Consider the following 20,497-nt stretch of genomic DNA (forward strand, 5'->3'; position numbering starts at 1 on the left):
AAAAATACATTAAACAAGAATATATATTTATGAGAATTTATCTTTAACTATAAGGTTTTCTACTTAAGCCATTAAACTTTGCGCTATTGATTCTTTAGCTTCCGCATCTCTTTTCAATAGGTTGTTTTGTTTCTTTATTAGTTCGATTAGTTTATGCTTTTCCTGTAAGGTTCTATTTAATTCTTGGCTCCGTGAAGTCACTTTTCTATTAAAGCATAAAGAGAGATCTTGGTAGTTAAATAATCAACTGAGATGAATGTACAATCTGCAGTTAAACATTCAACAGCATTAACAGGATGATTAGCTTGAGGGGATGATAAAGATGAAAAGGCTCATCATTAACAGTTTTTTGATTTAAACTGGCGACAGTAAAGTGGCAAGATAATTCCTGTATATTGGACTCACTATCTATCAAAACCGGTCCAATTGATTGTAAAATCTTTTCATCATCACTTTTAAGGTCTGCCATAGCTGGTCCACCTTTAGTGCCCATTTAATGATCTCTAATTTCGTTTTTTTTTTCTTTGATTTTCACTTTATATCTTGCCAAGTCTAAAATTACTTTAAAATCATATTTAGAAAAGACTTAATCAATATTATTTAAATAAAATATAATAACTGTAATAATAACAACTGAAAAACAAGAACAAACAAATCTTCTGTAGGGTACAAATGCCTTATCGCCACTGTTTTTAGCCTTAAGTGCTCCACGGAGACCCTGCAATCAGATATTTTTATTCACAAGGCTTGTGCAATTTTAACTGAAGAATCTTGGGTGAGTTTGTCCAACTTTAATTTCAGGTACTCTTCCATAAATAAATTGATTTCTTTCTTTTGCCCACTCTACACAAAACCCCAATACTATTTATTTTTTGGGTCCAGCTTACAAAAAGCTGAAAATCCCAAAAAACTAAGAATTAAATACGTTGAAAAACCTCAAAACTTCCTAATGTTTTTAAAGTAAATATCAGGTTAGGTTAACAAATCTTTACCGTCTTCATCGCATTTAAAATGGCCTTAAATAACACTCGACTTTGCTACGTTGTCAGTACATTTTATTTACGTATACGAATGAAATTTCAAACGCCATTAAAAAATACGTTTTTTTAATTCGTGTGCGAAATGTTTTAAAAATACGAGCCCTGCTGCTTGAAGCAAAAAAAAATAAATGAGGGGCAAATTTTAATTTGTGCTGAATATTCCAAGCAACATATTTGAAAGTTTCAACAGCGTTTAAAATTTCAGCTCAATGGGAATATTTTTCAGTTGATGTTCCTGAATTTCAAAAATGAGTTTTTGATTGGTTAAGGAAAATTTGAGCAATATGGCAAATCTTGATCATTTTCAGGTCCATAATCATCTGCAAACGTTCCGGTATTTCCAGAAAAATCAAGATTTAACAAGCCATTGATATGAATAAGGAAGAGTATTGGTCTAATAGAGATCCTTGATGTATGCCATTAGAAATAATTTGTTTATCTTTATAGAGTCCTCTTAGTAATCCATTCAAGTTCGGCCCCATGGAAGCATAGAACATTGAAAGACTAGAATTAGTAAGCAACAACTTTGTTTGAGTTTATTTACAACCATATTCAGCGATTCTCTCTTGTCTTAGTTAAGTTTATACATATTTTCGAAAGAGGAAATTTTCACCTATACAGGGTATCCGGCAAAAGGAGGCCAATCCGCCGGCCACATATAGGGTGGACCAAAATAATTTGACTTTCGTTATGCCATTTTTTAATTGGGCGCTCGGTATTTAATATACAGGGCGTCAAAATGAGAAATATAAAATCGTTTTTTTGATGTAAGTCGAGTTTTTCATGAGGTATTAAATTAAAATTTGGTGTAATTAAATTAAAATTTGCGGTTTTTTGGAACGAGAAATTGAATTTTGTTCACGGATTCGCTGTACCTTGCAGAGGGCGCCACCTGGGGTATATTGCATGTGTTAAAAATACCAAAAGTTTTTTGTACCCATGTATAGTTCTAGTAAATGAACTTGTATGTATGAATCATGTATAATAAAGTTCTAGTAAAAAATTCTATAATAATCTTTTCTTGTAAAAAAAAAATATTCTTAGTAAATGTCGGCCTGAGAATCCGATTACATACCTTAACTTTAAAATCTAGATACATTTTAGGAACTTAACAAAATAAACGTAAATAATTTTTTCTAAATTAATGCTAAATTACTTATTATAATAAAAATCATAGAATAATGATTATTTGTTCTACTAACACTCGACTTACTTCAAAAAAACGATTTTATACTTCTCATTTTGACGCCCCGTATATTGAATACCAAGCGTCCAATTAAAAAATGGTATAACGAAAATTGCATCTTTTTGGTCCACCCTATATGTGGCCGGTGGATTGGCCTCCTTTTTCCGGATACCCTTTATATAAACACATACCGGGTGGTGCGTCGCCGAGCGGAACATAGGAAAACCCATGTAAGTTTTAAGGGGGTCAATTATTAGCTTCCCTGTAGATTTTACAGAAAAAATTTAAGATAACTTTTTGAAGAGACCAATCTGGCAAACCCTCGTGCAAAGTTTCATAAAAATTTAATAAGCAAATCTTGAATTATTCAATTAAATGTAATTGCAAAATTACCAAATTTTCGGTTCAGGTAAAACCAGACACCAGCCACCAGCAAATAATTTGTTATAAGGCTTTGTCAAATCTGACGTACAACCGAATACAAGAAATGTTTTTCTTTTCGTTTTATCAATCTCACAACCATACATTCAAAGTAAGACACGTTAACATTACTTTTTTATCTAAACTTTTATTTAATATAACGATGAAGGTAAACCAATAACAATTATTATTATCGATTATTAAAAAAATAATTTTATCATACTTAGAATTTAATTAAACCAATAGTAGTATCAATATTTTTAATTTATTTTCCCATCAAGCCTATCTGGTCCATTTCCAGCATTAAACCTCTTGTTAGTAAATTCGAGTCCAAGGACATTGCAATAAATAATTGTAAATGTTTAACTCAAAAGATTGAAAATAGATCCGAAAAAAGAGAGAACAGAACTCTAATAAAACTCTTAATATTTTACTAAGTGTGGAAAAATTAAATAAAATAAAATACAATAACTTTTTTTAAAATAATAGAGAATTAGGTACATAAAAACATTAATTAATCAAATGTTCAAACAACCCCCCATTAACAGCTAAGCAATATCCTAACCGATCATAAAATTCATTTCTAACGTTACTAAGTTGATATTCGGAAATTTTATTACATTCTAACGAAATAGCGTTTTTTAACTAGTTGAGATTCTCAAATTTTACACTTTTATAAATGACCCCACAAAAAAAAGTCATTCGGTGAAAGATTAGGTGACCTGGCTGGCCAAAGTATCCGGTACCGCGGACCAATAATATTGCCGTTAAAGGCATTTTCCAAGCACTCTCTAACCATACGGGCATTATGGGCCGGGCAACCATCCATTTGGTACCAGATCATTTGATCTTCCTGAACCACTTCTTCCAAGGCGGGTCCAATTTGATTTTGAAATAGGTCCAAATAGGTTTCAGCTGTTAGGTTATAGTCCATAAAAAAGGGTCCAATGATATGGTGTCCGATAATTCCCACGAATACATTTGTTTTTTGGGGATATTGTGTCCGAGTATGAACAAAGCGATGTTCATTTTCTTGGCTCCAATACCGGCAATTCTGAACATTTGGTTCATTGTTGAGGATAAATGTACATTCATCGGTAAAACAAATATTTAAAAAAAAATTCCTATCATTATTAGTTCTTTCCATCATTTCAAAACAAAATGCCATTCTTCGCTCTTCATCTCCTTCCTGCAGCTCTTGGTGTTTTTCGAATTTATACGAATAATATTTGTTTTTTTTTAAAGTGCGCAATACCGTTGTATGATGTTTATTTACCTCTTGCTCAAGAACCCTCGTATTAACCATCTTGTTTTCCTCCACACTCAGTAGAATATTAAGATCTCTGTTCTCTCTTTCTTCGGCTCTATTTTCGATATCCTGAGTTGAACATTTACAATTATTTATTACGGCACCTTTGGACTCGAACTTATTGACAATACGTTTAATAGTTGAAATTGACGGAATGGGCTTGGTGTGAAAATAAACTGGAACCATTTCAGATAGTGCTCTAAAACTGTTTCCCGCATAATGCCACTTAATTATGGCTATTTTTTCGTCGATTGAATAATTCATACATTTTTTCAAAAATCGACTGTGATTTATTGACCCTTTTCCTCCTTCCTTTTGTCCAATTAGTGATATGTCGTACACTATTGTTAGTACACGGTCGTAGATTATTGCAGTACAAATTAACTCATTTAGATATGTAAAATAAAGCTGAAAAGTTTTATTTTTATTCAGATCGTTAGTTTCAGAAGGTTAGTAATGAACTCTATGAAGTCATTCTTTTCACTTATAGACATGATAGAAAATGAGGAAATTGTCCAATAGTTGCATTGGTCAAACAATGACTTGTTAAATGTTGCCTAGATCTCTTGTTTAGATCAGTTTAATCCGAAGTCAAGAGTTCGTCAAAAGTGACAAATATTAATATTTTTTCCAGAAGTGCCAATCCCACTACTACTTCTAGTACTGCTTCTACTACTACTACTGCTACTTGTTTATAGTATATACTATTGCATTGGTGCAACTCTTGTCGACTAGGTGGCGATCGCACACCGTTGTCTGACATTGCGCTTAACCATCGTTTTATACACAACACGAGTCGACTGTATTCTGTAGGTCCCATACGATTGTCGATCGGTGTTCCAACTCAGTTTGTTTTCATCCTATAGAGAGAACGCGCGTTATTGCCGTCATCGCAAAGTCCAACACACGTGTCCGTATTCCGTAACGCGAGCCATGCGATTTATGTGATAAATTGAATTTGACTTGACAGTAGTTGCTTGTTGATTTGCCTTTTTTTGTTTTTTTTTTGGTTTGGATTAGGTAAGTGTCGATTAAGATAAATGAGGTTTAGTTGTTTAATGAAAATTGATAGTTTATGTGGTGATATGGGCATCAGCTGAGAGTGCATCTTATCTTCCTGGAATTTTTGCTTTGGTGTTTGATCGGTTTGAATTTTATTTATATATGCGTCATAAAAATATGGATTTTTAAAAAATATATAATATTATTCATTGACATTTTCATGACGTTTTCAAACCAGAATTTTTAAGATCCTATTTAGGAATTATCTTTAAGATTCAGTTTGTCAGATTTGAAACTTAAATTTAGTACTACCTATTATAAATTCGGAATTTATGAAATGACTTAAAAAGTCAAAATTTGCGGCAAAATAACACCTATGAAATTATATAAGGAATATTACAAGAATATACTTAAAATATTTACAAAACCACAGGAATATCCTATAGAACTTTGAAACAATCCTACTCATATAGGATCCCATAAAATATCTGCTTCATAATATTCCCAGAATATGTTGAAGTGATATATCGGATTTTTATGGATTGTTCTATTGTTCATATATATTAGGTACCATATCATGAATTTAAATATAAAATTCTGAGTTTTTTGAAGATTTAAGCTTTAAATTTTAATTAAGCTATTTAAACTTTTGCTTCCTAATTAAAATAAAAAAGTTAGTCTGGTCAGAATTGGAAAATGTAATCTTTTGAGTCAAAAGTGCTAAAAAGTCATACTAAAAAACTGTTTTAAATTCTTTTTACTTTCTTTTCTAATTAAAAATTGTAATCAAAAAATTAGAGTACCTATTTTAAATCTTAAAAAAATTTAATATTCATATTTTTTCTTTGCTTTACAAATCTGGTTATCATAAGTAGTTAAAAATTAGGTACAAGATTATTTTCATTTATAAAAGTTTGCTAAAATCTTTAAGAATATTCAAATTTATTTAAAAAATATAAACTTTTCTACAAAATTTTGACTTTTTTTCGTAAAAATTAAAATACATATTGCAGTAGAAATACAAATATGCAGTACAAAATATAAATACAGATTTTTGAAAAAATTGGCTTTTTTATTTTTTTTTGAATTGGCTTCTAATTAAACAATTTTCAAAAAAAAATTATTTATATTAATTTTTTATTTATTTTGCAAATCTTCCTAACTAAAATTAAAGAAAAAAAATACTTAAGTAAAGTTACCAGTTAAATACCTCAAAATTTATAGTAGGTAGGTACTTTATTTAAGAACATTATATGAGTATTCTGTAAAAATAATCCAGGTGTATTTGTATCATAATATTCCCAGAATATCCACCTGTATCTTTCCATATCTTTGCCCAATAGAGTATCAATTTTACAAAAGTATTATTAACAGTTAATATCTATTTTTTTATGAACTAACATAATTTTCAATTATTTTTTTTTAATTAAATGAAACTTATCAATCAATTCTAATGTAATATAAATTATCAATCAAAATCTATTTTTTTTATTGCAAAAGGCCATTATATTCTATAACTTTTTTTATGATCCTTTCTAAAATTTTGTTGCCAAAAAATCATAAATTTAACGAAAAATATAGTGGAAACCGTTAAAGATACAGAAAAATTTTAATATTCAAATATTCTATTTATCTTTTTTTTTGAATTTGGAATATCAACGGAAATACAGGACAAAAAAAAGAGTGTGTTTCATAATATCTAGTTTCTTATAAAAGATACAATAACTAAATTTTCGGGTTGAACTGTACCCCATTTGACTCATACTATATATTTAATGGTTTCCAATATCCTCATGTACATCATTTTAAACTGGTCACCCTCAAAAATCTATAAATGCTATAACAGGATATAATTTTTTAAGTGACGCCTAATTTAAAAGAAAAATCTTAATATCCTTAGTTATGACTGAAATCTCAAGATTTGAATGTTTTCAATAACCTACGCTACTACTTAACTAAAATAATATTTTTTTTAATTATATAAAAATTATTAAAATTTTATAATGTATGTTTCAGTATGGCAAAATTTTCTTTTTTTTTCAATATAATAGTGTAAACTTTTTTAAATCTTCTTTAATTTTTTATATAAATATAAAAGTTCATGCAGCAGTCGTAAATTTTTATCTAGAAAAGTATAAAACTAATAAGTCATTAAATCCGGTTTATCGCGCATTATTTTTATTTTGTAAAGGTATTATTTGAAATATTTCAAATCTTTATTTTTAAAAAAAAATTCCTAAAACTCATTAAACTCGTTTTTTTTATATACAAGGTGTCCCATAACTTGTGGACATAGGGCAACAGCATATGCTTTGGTTGAAAGGATTTGACCAAATTTGTCTAGTCCGAAAATTTATAATAATTTAGATAGAGGAGGATGTAAATGTTTTAATTTTATTTTCATTATTTCCTAATAATTCATATAAAAAGAAACATCAGCACAAAATTTAGTATTAGACGGTTTTTAGTGTTAAGAAATTCGAATTCCTTGTTAATCGTTTTGCGATAATTGAGTTTTGAATTTTCAATGCTTCAATTTTTTATTTTGTTCATTCAATGAATACAATGGAAATAAGTTTTCCAGCAGAGTCATGTGTTTCGTAAAGACATGATTGCTTAATTTACTTAAAATTACAGATAATATTTGCTATAATATGATTACTTAGAAGAATATAGAACAAGAACAAAACTGTAATATCAACCGCAATGGATTTTTTTTCTTAAAACAAATGCTCAAAGTGGTCTCTGTTAATTTCAACACACTTAGCTACCCGTTTATTGAAAGACTGCCTGATATTGTACAATAAGTATGTATTTTGTTGTCATCTAATTCTAACGCATTTTGGATGTTTCCCATAGCTCTTCCCGAGTATTGATTGTGTCTCGATAAACAATTGATGTCACGTATCCCCATATATGGCAAAGTCGAGAGGGTTAAAATCAGAGCTTCGAGGCGGCCATGACCGATCTAGCAGTTGGGATTATTATTATACCATCCTGCATGAAAATCATGCTTGTCCGTAATTGCAATGGGAGATCTTTCAAAAGCTCGATCAACTTATTTCGTATAGAACTAAACATAGTTCGTCGTTTAAATTTGGTAGTAGCTCTCAATATATATGTCTTCAACATCCCAAGCATGTTTATTCTTGAAATTGGAAACTCCTCTTCTAGTCAAAGTCGCTTCGTCACTGAAGAAAATCTGATTTAAGAAAAATAAGTCGGCAGTTTTCTGGTTATGATAGAAACGGGTGAATTCAAATTTTGAACAGGAGTGAAATAGTTAGGATGTAGTTTTTTTTAATGGAATATTTAAGAAATTGTTGATTTACTATGGTGAGCCATACTTCTCGTAGTACCGGATTTTCGACTCATATACACTGAGGTACAAAAAAAGTTGTACACGTTTTTATCACCTCGGTATGTCGCTGACAGCTCCCTCGCAGCCCTCGACTCTAAGATGTACACAAAAATTACCACTGAATTCAAATTTCTTGTCCCCAAAAACCCCCTACTACCAAATCTTGTGCTTATAGGCTACTTTTTGAAGGACTTATTAAACAATAATAAAAATTAAATTCAAACTTCAATGCCCTGTATCAGTTATTATCGGTTTTTGGACTAGAAGAATTTGGACGAATCGTAACATTTTTTAACAATTTTTCAGGACAGTCATTTTAGTTTCAGTTAAAATATCTTACAAAGTTAAAATTCATATTCAACTTTTTTAAATTTAACTTTTAATTGTTTTTTTTTTGGTTAATTTCCTTCTAATTAGAAATATAAATTCCAATTAAATATTATAATAAAAACAATTAGAGAATTGTTTAGACTGACGAATTAATATTTAGTTAATACTTAATATAAATAAAAGTGATGTAAAAGTAATTGTACATTTATATTGCTTGTTTTTTCCATAGTAAACAAATTATTACGTAACTGAAATGTACTTTCATATCCAACGTTGCGCCTTTGAACATCAACTTATTTCTTCTTATCGATCATATTGGCATTTAATTTTTCCATTAGTGAATTAATTTAAATTATTTAAAAAAAAATAAATAAAACTAACAACTTAAAGGCGAAACATTATGTATTTAAAAAAAAGTAAGAAATGCCAGGAAAAATATTAATAATTTTTTTTTCTGGATACCTCTAGAATTTATTAGAATTTTAAAACGTTTACGAGCAAGGGCATATGGGTGTATCTCATTATTATTATGAGATTACCGAGATTCCAGTGGCGGCCCTTGAATTTATAGCAGCGGTTTTAAATGCTTATGACCCAAAACGACCATCATATTCATGTAATTACTTAAGAGCATCCATCAGCACGTGACCAACTCGGATTTCAAAATATAGGCGATTTTTTGGCTCACCCAACATATGGCAACACTCAGCGGAAGGATGAAGGGAAGGGGTCATTTCAAAGCGGCGACCAAACCGATAGGTTCTCGCGTGTCATATAAATCTGGTGAGGATGGCATAGCATGGCGCGGGGAATTATGAAACTTGAATAATGAGACATTACGATTGTCGATTATTGGCAAAATTTTTCTTTGAAATGGGGTGCTCGATCCTATTTCATATAATTTTTTTTTTGCTACAATTATTATTAAACTTTTTGCGAGACTTTTTGTTAATGATGTACGGGGGAGTTTTTAAAAGGCATTTTTAAAAAAATATACATTTTTTATACAAAATCTATGTATAATTGTTTTTTTTATACATCTTTTTTGAACTGTTATACATTTTACCCTAATCTTATTGAAAAAACAATTATATACATACTTATATTTTAAATTTTATTTTAAAAAGTACAGTTTTATATTTGCAAAAATCTATTAATATACCTATTTTAAAATTGAAATGTTGTTATTTTCTCGATGGATTTCTTATTTCCAGTCCTCTACTATATCGCGGGTCGATAATTTCCGGTAATAAACAATTGTAATAGAAACTTTTTAATTTTCCTATCATTTTGTCATTCCAGAATGAGTCCTGCCGCCAAATCTGAAATAATAAATTCGTTATACCAAATATCTTACTACTTAAAACAAAAAGCTTACCTGTTCTACCAGCATCCCCATAGGTGTCCATAAAATAAAATAACAAAAATCTCTTTTTGTGATATGAAGCTGGCCTTGGATTTTATAAAAATAATCATGGTTCTGTTTTAAATGCATCTGTCCATTTTCATCAAGGGTGGCAAACTTGATTATTTTTTTATTGATAGCTTCTGTAGGGCTGATTGCTGAAGCTGTTGATGGGCACTTTACTTCTACTAATCCTCTTGAGCCAACTAGCCCATCAGGGCTAGCAGCCAAAGCACAACATTCGGAATCAATAAAAAGACCACACATTTCAACTTTTAAATTGTAGGTTTCCTCAAATTGTTGAATAGCAAATGGTTCTTTTTCGGTGCCATACTTAGTGTGTTTATTGCCCCGAAACTTGGAATAAAGAATTGCTTTTACTTTATTTTTGCAATTTGTTTTTTCTAGCATTTTGCAAATATTTCCAAAATTTGACGCTGTAAGCCTTAAACTCCTTTCTTGATACCACTTTGGATTTCCTCCTTGTCCTCTGGTACTAATCTCTAAATCCTTAATCTCATTTTCATTTCTTCTAAATTTTCGAGTTCTTCTAAAAATTCCTTTTTTTTTTCTTCAAATAAATTTTCTTCCATGTCTGGCTGTATGCTATTATCTGCCTCCTGATCCCCATAATCTTTATCAGGAAGCGCAATTGATTTATTTCGTTTTTTAAATAGGGTTTTTGGTCTTATTTTAAGAGTATTAATACGTCTTTGTTTAACTCTATTAATAAATTTTTTTGTATGACCAGAAGGACTTTTTTCAGCAATTGATTTAAAAATTTGTTTGTGGTATTCTCCGCTTCCAAGATTATAAGATAGGGCTGCAGCTTCACACCGTATTTGATAAGACCTTCTTTTTGAAAAATTGATGCGCTTTCCGCCAATAAACTTGCATACCACAGAGTTATAATGTTCAGCTACATTATTGTCCATATTTCTTAACAAACTGGAAGCATGCAATATGAGTCTATTTAGACAAACTTCAATGTCTTGCAAAACCCCACATGCCTTCATTTCTTCAATATAATTTTTTTCTCCAAACTTTTTACACATCTAAAATATCCTATGGCTGTACAGTTTAGATGCTCTCCAAATACGTGGGATGGTATATTTTTTAAATCTTTAGTAAGATTTTCTATTTTAATACTAAAGCTTTTATCTTCTTTATTTCTTTGAGTAACAGCCATTGCCACAGCAGTTCTCATCCTTCGTATATTGTTCAAAATATGTTTGCGCAGGTATGGTGAAACCGGATTATTTGTACTGTTGCTTCTTTTTTTACCTAAAATAAATAAAGAACAATTAATAGCTTTTTCAAAAATTAATGCTAATGATAAATAAACTTATTAGATATTTCACGCAATTTGGAGCAAAAATTTCTTAATAAATGATTCCTGCACTCAATTTTCTCCACATGTAAACTTCCATATGGGCGAGCCTCGATCAGTTTTTTATAGACGCTACTGTCACCATCCCCAACAAGTCTTTTATAAATAATATTATACATGTCAATACTTTTTCGAAATCCTTCCACAATTATGTCGGATTCCATACTTGTGGATGTATTTGACCAGTTCTTATAACATGTATGATCTGGAATGACTTCCATGTTTTTGGCACTGGCGTATGCACAAAAGCTGCAGTATTTATTTCGGATGCCAAGAAATAAAAGTTTTCCGGTCCTCTGTCCAATTATACAAGCCTAAAATACAAAAAAATCAAACAAAATTAAGTATTTAACTAAATCATAGTAAACTTACAACTCCTGAAGCAGCATCATAATTAACATTATAAGACCTTTTGCTCCAAGCACCATCAGCCACAACAGTGATACAGGGGCGATTATTTTGGTCTACTTCTCCTAATTCTTTGGCCAATAAACTCTCTTCTTGTGCGGCTTCCTCCATTGCTTTTCAAGCCGTTTCCCTTATCTTTTCTCCCACAAACTCATGGTGCTGCTGATATGTATTTGGAGACATAAAAGGGACATCCAGTATGGCCATAAATTCTTCTGCGGCAGTAAATCCAATACCCGTTGAAATGGTTGCTAAGGCTGCTGCGGCATTTATGTCCATGGATGTTTCAGACTCATCTTGAGTAAACAGATTGAGGTATTTTTCTAAATTGCACATTTTGCACTTTAGTAAAATTGAACTTTTTAAGCCTTTTCTATTTTCCGTCAAAATGTTCATATCTGCAATTGTGCAATTAAATGGAGGGTGTCTGGATAAATTCTGGATTTCTTTAAAAAGCTTCTGAATATCTACGATTCTCCTTCCTTCTATAACGTAGTCAGTTATGGTATCAGGAGATGTTCTAAAAGTAATATTTTGATATAAAAACTAATAAAAAATAAATAATTAAAAAACTCAACTAATTAAAAAATAATAAAAAAAAATATGGCCAAAATGAAAGTTTAGTTTTTATCACGAGTTTAGGTATTAAGCCTTTCATCGAATTTTTTAAAAATAATTTGTTACAAACCATTCCATATTCACTTTTTAAACAAATCATTAAAAAATAAGAAATATGGGCCAATTGGGTACATATTATGTACCGGGTGGGCAAATAAGAATGTTCACCGGCTATATCTCAGGCCCTAATAATCGTATTGCCTTGAAAAAAAAATGTTATAAAAGTGGCCCAAAAGTGGTATTTTTATGTTTACAATGAGACAAAATAATAAAATAATTTTTGGAAATATTTATCTACTGTTTATCTAATTGTTTTTAATAAATCTACTTTTTCAAAAAAAAATTGTTAAAATCCATACTTACTTTTTAGTATTAGTTAGATAATAACTCTTTTGTGTTTCCTTGATTTCCGGCGCGAATAGTAAACCTTGGATTTACCGTCTTTACGTTTTCCCATTTTTTCAAAAAATAACTGCTCTTGCACAATAAAAACAAAAACACTATAACAGTAAAGTTCACAGTTTTCACAAAAATAGCACATGACAGACTTCCATATACAACGGCACATCACAAACTAAAAAGTGTTAGGGTACGTAAAAAGTTACAGTTATTCAGGTACCCAGTCTAAAATTTTCGTTTTTCTCATTATTCTACCTGAATATAATATAACATTATTGTTTAACAATGGGGTAAGGCGGCACCGAGGCGACGCGATGGCGCGGCGACAGTCGCTTGCAGACAGGCTTAAAAATTCAAACAAAAAAAAACAAAATTTACTAAATATCCTACTAATCTAACCTAAGTACCTAATATTATTAATTGTTATTAGTTGCCTACTAATAACAATTATTAATAATATTGCAGCGTACGGCAAATTTGTAAACACATCAACGCTACATCACAAACCAAAAAGGATTGTGGACAAAAGTTCGAAAAATAACTAAAATCAGGTAGTCCAAACTTTTCGTATTTGTTAATATTCAACCTACATAATTTATTACATTACTATATATTAATATTTTTTAACATTGGGGTGACACGGGAACGACGCTCGCCAGTAGATCTTGGATCGATAAAGCATAAAGCAATGCTGCCAAGTATGCCGAGACGTAGTAAATATTCTAAAATTTGATGAAAATTGCCATATTTTGCTATTACACGTTTGCTAGGTTTATTATTAAAAATTTCATAAAATGTTATTAGGGTTAATTTTTTAAAAACGCATTTACTAGAGGCGAACTTATTTATTTTTTTATATTTTTTTTTTATAAAAAAGAAAAATATCAATATTTAAAAAAAAATAATAAACAAATAACTTCGCTTCTTCTGCTAAATATTTAAAAAATACTAGTGAAAATCTCATTAAAATATCTTTTAAAGCAAAAGAGTTATCCATGTAATAGAAATTAGGGGGTGATGAACGCTCTTAACTGGAGACAGCTCTTGTTATGAGACCGTAAAGGTTATATTTTTTTTGTGTATTTCCAGAAACTCCATCAGTTAATCTTACTTGGTACTTAATGAGCTTTAATTACCATAAGTTAACCCCAGTTAAAGCTATTAAGAGGCATTATGCTTAAGTGGGTAATATTTTTGTAAAAAATGTTTTGTAGGCCCTTATTAAAAGCAATAAACGTTTAGACAAATCTCATCTTAGTACTTAAAATAAAATTAATTTCGAAATTCTTGGTGGCCTTTAGAGGCCAAATAGTTACCTTTACAGGCAATTAAAGCACATTAACTGATTACATTTTTAAATCACCTCTATAAGAATTAAATAGGACTGAAGTATTTTATGTAATTAGTTTATACATATAGGAGAAATTGATACCTGAAATTGAAGCTTTTATTTTTTCTTGGCTTTTATTTTAAAACCCGTTTAATAATAAATTGCAAACATTTCAGTTAATTTGCCCATTATTGATATTTTCCGATTCACAGCATTGCGTTTTGCCTTTTTGCTACCATCATCAGTATTTTCCGTATAAATTAATCCGTATATCCGTATATTGTCAAATGTGTAATTTGAATGAATTAAGTATAAAGTAAAGAGTTAGATTAAAGTAAAAAATAAGAGTAGTAAAAGAAAAAAATAAAGCACTGACATCGTTAAGAAGAAATTAAGTCGTAGATAATGGAGAAACAATTTCATTCAATGATTTTCTATTTCCCTGCTATCTGACGATGTTCTTAGATATCATTAAATGTTTCGTTGCTTTTCCACTATCATCATTATTCTTTTTATATATTTCGGTCTTGATAGTTTTAAATTTCTTAAATCTGCACTTTATCTGCAAAATACTCTCTCCGGTCAGATTTTATTAGGCTTGTTTCGATTTTCTGGAAGTATCATAACCTTTTCTATATAGAAACGATCATTAAACCAAGAAATTCAATTTGTATCTTTAATTAAAAATAATTAATATAGTAACGGAAATATTTCTCTTTTCTTCTTATATCACAACTTTGAAAAAGGATGCAATGACGTAAGAACATGACATCTAATTAGTCTCTACTAAATATCTCTTACCTTATTAGAAAAAGCAAATAAAAGACTGAAAAAAAAACCTCTCCTCGATAGTCACGCAGATCATGGTATATTAATTCGCGTGATGGCGAAATAAGCCCCGTACCCATATAAATATAAAGATGATGCAAGGCGTAGAAATACACTGATTTATTCTTAGGTAATAGAGATGTGCGGTTTTAACGTTAGTTAATACTGAATCGGTATTTTACACGCAATAATTGGATTTCATGAATCAAATTACTATCACTCTAGCTTGAAAATGATTTTGGCTTTCCGAAATATGCATAAATACAATAGGGTAATCAGGGGTATTAAAAGTATAACAGAATTAATAGTTATAATTGATACATCACCATTGATGAATTTTTTCAATAAGAACATTTAGTCCTGGCGAAGACTGTAGACACTTCGAGCAAGGATTTTATCACACTTGTTTCTTAACCCTTTATTCTACATTATTACCATGTGCTTAAAATTTATTTAATTAAAACAACATACATTCAGAAATCGAAAAACACTAAATAAAAAAATATATAAATCACTCTATAAACAAGTAAAATAAATAGCCATAAAATACACGCTATTAATCATATCAAACTTCTTTGCTTGGTAATTTAAGAATCATTATCATATGTATGAGATCTCTTCAGATGGATAAAATCATAGCCTTATTTGGTGTAATGTTAATAATATAAGGTAGGAATATTAGCTGCTTTATAACCAAAATACTTTTGAAACGGCGTTTAGTTTTGTTCCACGTTCTATGTAGTTGTAACGAAAGCGTTAGAATAGATTTCAGAAACTTGAAGCATATTTCAGAATTGTTGGACCTGACAGCACATAAAATAAGATATATTTGAATTCTAGAATACTGCACTGAAAATAGTGATGTAAAATTCTCGAGCACGTATTTTAGAAGAAGGTTCTCCGAGCATGAATGATCATAAACGAAAAAAAACGAAAAAATAACGAGAATTTTCATGTTTTTTCTGAAACTACTTAATATTCTCCTAATGCGTAGCAACAAAAAAGAGAAAGAATTATTGTTTTAAAGTAAAAAAAACCTTTACTACATAACATCAAGTCCAGATAGTACAAGAATATTGATAAATAACCAAATATTGACATCTAAAGGGAATTTGAAACCTTATGTAAGAAGTAAACAGTAAATAAACAAATTGCAATCTGCAATAAACCAGATATGTATTTTTAACCTAACCTAGGTACTCTAATCCAGGAGCTATATCAAGGTCAAGCAAAGCCCATCGAAACATTCTGTCCCAACGCTGCTATTTAAACCATGGATACTGTAGGACCAGCTTTCTTCATAATCAGATTAATCAGTTCCTGAATTGTCAAATTCTAATGTTAATAGTGGATCATGGACCTGGTCACCCAGAGAAAGAGCTAGGGAAGTCTGTGTAGACGTGAAAGAGTCCAACCATTGAAGTTTGTTTACTTCGCTTTGTTTTTGGCCCTCTTTGGCTATATATAGGATTAAGGTTACAGGCAATATAGGTTATCATGCCTGCTCTTTTCACAGTCAGGCAATTTCGACACTTAGGGTGGACTAATGCATACCTACCGAATCTTCGCTCAGTGGCTGCTGACGAAGGCGGAAATGTGAAAATGCTCACTGCTAAATTTGTAATAAATGTTTTCCAGCCATATGACTGCAACCACATTATAGGATCTATTTTGCCAACAATACTTAATAAATACGACTTCGCAAATGTTTCGATATTGAAAGAACGATCTATCATGCGTGCACTAACAATTTGTACTGCGCGAACGTTCGCGAGTATTCGCCACAGCACACGAAGAGAACGTTCCCCTCTTTATATCACTACCTCAAAACCGTCGATGTAACGGGAAAATAGATAGATAAACCTATGTTTTCTTCCAAAATTTGAAACCCTCAAATGTTGCTTCCTTAGTGTAAATACTATATTTTTCCTACAAAACCGGAAACACTGGACAAATTGGTTGTTCGTTCCTATTCGTGAACGCTTAAATATTTTTCCTATTTTCTTATTCCCAAATGATGTTTGTTTTGTGATATATTACCATTGATTTAATTTTTGTATTATTCACAACGTTACTCAACACAAGTCAATACATTTTGATCTGTGATTGTCTAGATACAAGCAAAACTGCATAGTATTTCTATAAGGTCTCTAATTAGTCAAGATTAAATCTAGATCTCTCAGTATAAGGTTCAATTGATTTATTCGCACTTACTTGCCATTTGAGATAATTGTTTTTTGTTAGTGAGTTAATCGGAAAATGTCAAGTTTGCCTTTTTTGCACTCCGAAATTTTGAAACAGCTTGGTTCATACCCTTTATATATCATTTTCCCCTTGAATATAAAGTACTTTAATTATTTCAGTTTTCAAAAAATTTGATGAAATGATTATGTATTCACCATGTTTTAATTCTAATGAATTTTATTTTTTGAATGATCTTTGAAATAATTTTATCATGACCATTAGATTCTAAGACCAATTTTTAGGGTTTTTGTATCGACAAATTTTGCTGTATTTATCTATTTCTAATCTAGGCATTTTATTTACACTATTTGTCAATATATTGTATAAAAGTTTTACTTTGATGACTAAGGTTCTCGTGGTGAACCACTTTACTTATCTTTATTGAGATTTTACTGCCTTTATTTTATGCTTGCTACCTTTAATTATAGTCAAAATATTTTTTTTTATCAGCCATTCCACTGTTATCTTCTGTAAGGTCTATATTATCTATATGTAAGGTATAGACTATAGTTACCTACCTTTTTTCCTTGTCTGTTTTCTTTTCTTGGTCCTACAAAAAATCTTTGAACATTGAAAGGCTTAAAGGGGTGCCTGCTTTCAGTTACAATGTAAGACAATAACATTTTTGATAGGAAGAGTAAATATAACATTTTTGACTCCTGAGGACCTGGTAACTTGATCAGCTTCAAAAAAGTTTTAATGCCATTTGTGTTTTCGTGAAATAAGTCTTAAAGCGTACGACTGAAAATTATGTCATCAAGATCATATGTCGATCATGAATTATTTCCATCTCCATTGGTGGATGAAGCAATAGCAACAATATTTAGAATCAAATTTTACTGCCTTTGTTGTATGGCAACATCGCATATAAGAGCCCATCTTCCATGATTGATCCACCTGCTGTTCGTAGATGCGCTTTAAGTGTACACGCCTCTAGCAATGCTGCCACGTTTTGCAAGATTTCCCAATTCTGAATACTTTTTTGAAGTAAAAATTGACATGGTATGGAACAGAAAAGAATTGATAATTAAAATTTTTGTTTATTTTTAGTTGTTTGGTAAATTATCTTATTTACAAAATAAATTGCCTATTTATCCAACTATAATTCTAATAAAATCCAAGTTGGTGTATATGTGTATAGTTACGTTAAAGGCGAAATCTCTCTATTGGAATACACACACCTGTTGATTGGATTAGCGTTTTCATTATTATACCGCATTATTTTGTGCAAGTATATAATCGCTGATTTTAACATCAACATATTTTTTATGATAATGTCGCAATGTTCCTTGCAGCTGCGCTGCTGCAACACATCTCCGTACAAAGGCAATTTCAATTTTTTTTCTACTTCTCTCTATAGGCATGTTATTTTCTGCTAATTTGTCACGTTTTGTTGTTACGGCGATTGTTAAAATGCAAATGGGTATTATTAATTTTATTGGGCCATTAATTTTTCTTTAATTGTTTCGCAACTGGCTTATTTATGGTAATATTTGTTATGGGAAATTTTATTGATTTAACAAAAAAAAATGTCATGAGTTTCATGGTTTTGGAGACATATTTTTTTTCTATAGAAAATTATTTTTATAGACATATGTAAGGTCACCATTGAATTTTTATGTAGAAGTGAAATTAACATTCAGTTATCATTTATGTCTGGTATCCATTGATACCTCAAAAGGCGTCTAGATGACCATCGAATTTTATTTCATTTAAAGAACAAACCTATACAAATATGAGTAGTTTTCAACGTCTGATAATTATGTTTCATATTCCGTTTTCACCAGCCAATACATTCTTAAAAAACAGTATTTGCACTGGTGGTCAAAAAGCAAACTGTGTGACATTTACTTGTACAATTTTCTCTGTAGATTCTGGTTTTAATATTTAAGAACATTAAAAGAATTAATGATCAAAGAGTTAAGGCTTCGATATTCTCTCGACTAAATTTGAAATCCATTTGAAAATAATCAAACGAAGCAACTTAATTTGAATCAAATCGATGGCAATCAAATGTTAGACACGTTTGGAAAAGTTTGGGCATATGTCTGATTGACCAGAGAAGTTTTGACTTTATATCCAAGATATATCAGATGACAATCATGCATTCCCAAATATTTCTCATCTTGAAGTGAGAAGTCGTTACTTCTTTATCCAACTATAATATTTTGCCTAAGGAACAATATGAGTCCAGATAGAAAATAAGTTTAGAGCAACTAACCAAGCTCTTGCAAAACTTTTAAGCTCCTCAAATGAAGAAAAAATCAGCTTCAGCTTCGTTGTTAGATCTGAGAAAAGCTTTTGATTAAGGAAACTATTTGAAACTACCACTAGATTAATGTATAGCAAAAGTTGATGAATATTTAATATATGAGTCACTATATAAAACCGGATGAACTTTTTAGACCTTAATCTGGTAAACTTTAATTTCTGAAGTATAGAAATTAAGTATAATATATATAAAGGTATGTAAAAACCCATTTTAACTGAATCAACTCTCTAGTCTGAAAAACTCAGTGAAATCTCTGGATTATTTCAAGCAAAAAACTTGTATTAAGATAATTAGTAAAGTTTGATAAATCAGGAATTTCTTTTTTTAGCATCTTCATAGCATGAACTGAAATGTAATTAAATTTAATGATATAATTCATTGCCATTTTCCATAAAATAATAATAAGGGTATGACATCCATTTAAGTTATGCATAATAACTAACTTGGATTTTATCAATTTTGACTTATGCAGAAATTATTTACTTCTAATACCCATGAAATAAGAAATAAAAAAAATTTAAATTAAAACGTAAGTAATATTTAATAATGTCTTTTAATATATTAGTTTTGTTTTGTTGTATTTTGTAAAACAAGTTAATTACTGGATAAATGAAATAAAATATGCCGCCAATATCCCTAGAAGAATATTCTTTGTATATTAAGACTGTATATTAAGATTTGCAGTATATTGTAGATATAGTTTTTTTTCTACAAAGCTTTTTAAATTATTTCTAGGGTAAACATCAAAATAATGGTTTTTTGTTGATTGTAAAATGGAAAGAGATTTGCCTTCCAACAATTAAATTATAAGCAATATTCTGCCAATTTTTCTATATTCCAAATATTTTTTTTTAAATATTGGTATAAATATTGATCAAAATGTGCAGGATATTATTGAATTAGAATGGTTTACCGGGAATGAGAATTTACTCTATGCAGGTCAATGGTCAATACT

The 20,497-nt window shown here is 30.1% G+C and overlaps 1 protein-coding gene and 1 long non-coding RNA gene across 5 annotated transcripts in view; one reads left to right on the plus strand and one right to left on the minus strand.

Moving 5' to 3' along the window:
* LOC126742470 (MICAL-like protein 1) overlaps positions 1-20,497 on the plus strand; it is a 231,987-nt gene that overhangs the window by 62,361 nt on the left and 149,129 nt on the right. Inside the window, exon 1 of one of the 3 annotated variants that reach the window (XM_050449115.1) lies at positions 4,695-4,975. The exons of the other annotated variants lie outside the window; for them this stretch is intronic. The gene's annotated coding sequence lies outside the window, so the exon portion shown is untranslated. Of the gene's footprint in view, positions 1-4,694; positions 4,976-20,497 lie in introns of those variants that run through there. 3 annotated transcript variants of the gene reach the window in all.
* On the minus strand, positions 9,272-13,803 carry LOC126742471 (uncharacterized). 2 transcript variants are annotated; one of them, XR_007662577.1, is made up of 4 exons: positions 12,833-13,803; positions 11,816-12,371; positions 10,027-11,757; positions 9,272-9,970 (listed from the first exon to the last, which is right to left on the minus strand). It is a non-coding gene; the product is annotated as an uncharacterized LOC126742471 (long non-coding RNA). The 2 variants fall into 2 exon arrangements; XR_007662576.1 differs by having other exon boundaries at positions 11,816-13,802.

This window comes from Anthonomus grandis, chromosome 11 (genome assembly GCF_022605725.1).
Source record: "Anthonomus grandis grandis chromosome 11, icAntGran1.3, whole genome shotgun sequence".
Taxonomy (NCBI): domain Eukaryota; kingdom Metazoa; phylum Arthropoda; class Insecta; order Coleoptera; family Curculionidae; genus Anthonomus; species Anthonomus grandis.